The sequence below is a fragment of the Papilio polytes genome, unplaced genomic scaffold, assembly GCF_000836215.1.
Source record: "Papilio polytes unplaced genomic scaffold, Ppol_1.0 DF824448.1, whole genome shotgun sequence".
Classification (NCBI taxonomy): Eukaryota; Metazoa; Arthropoda; class Insecta; order Lepidoptera; family Papilionidae; genus Papilio; species Papilio polytes.
Window position 1 is genome coordinate 34918 of NW_013524756.1, and position 889 is coordinate 35806.

The following is an 889-nucleotide window of genomic DNA, read 5'->3' on the forward strand; positions in this document are numbered from 1 at the left end:
ATATCTGAGAGTGCATATTTTGCCAATTTTTCGTGGTTGCAAACAATTGAGCAAGTTTTCAATGTAAGCAATATATATATATTTTTTAAGTATGTACCATAGGTAGTGGTATTCAATCATGAAAAATTAGTTTTGCTAAATTACATTTAAAATATGAGAATGTTGATTTAAGCTAATATTTTAACATTTATTTTCACGACGCATTTAACAAGCTGAAAAAGTGGCAAGATTATTAAATTGGTTTGTTTGTATTTAAAATGTGTAGTAATGTATTGTGTCTATTTATTTGTAGGAAGTACGAAATAATTGCGAGCCTACAATGTTCTCGCTGGACCATCTGCTAATTTCGGCGGCGCGTGACACGAACGCGCCCGCTCCGGTGCACCGGCTGATGAATCTCTTCCTCCAAAGGATCATAAGAGAAGAGCTAAAAAACCGCAGCGCCATTGCCGCCTACAAAATACCGGTGCCATATGAAAATAATGAAACTTGCTCAAATTAATACATGATGGGTGTAATTATGAAATATTTTAGAGTGGTAGACCCCGCTTTAACATCTTCGCACGAATGGGCCGGCGCAATACCAGTACCACACAGAAGCCAGGCGTGAAGTGGAAGTCATTCCGCGTTTCGTCTGATGAGTGTGGTGCTGGAGGCCCAAACCCCCCTGCCGCCTCATAATACAGCATGCCAGTGGGAAGTAAAGAGAATTTACCCCAGGGGGGTACCAACACAACTGTTGTTGGAGAATCCCCCCCAACGCGCTTTCGCTTGAACTTCCACATGGAGTGTAGGGGAGGGCGCGCTGGCCGCCCTGCGTACTCTGGGGTGGGCAACAACCCGCTCGTGGCTGGAGCTCGGGGCAAACGCAAGGGTCACCACACGGCAT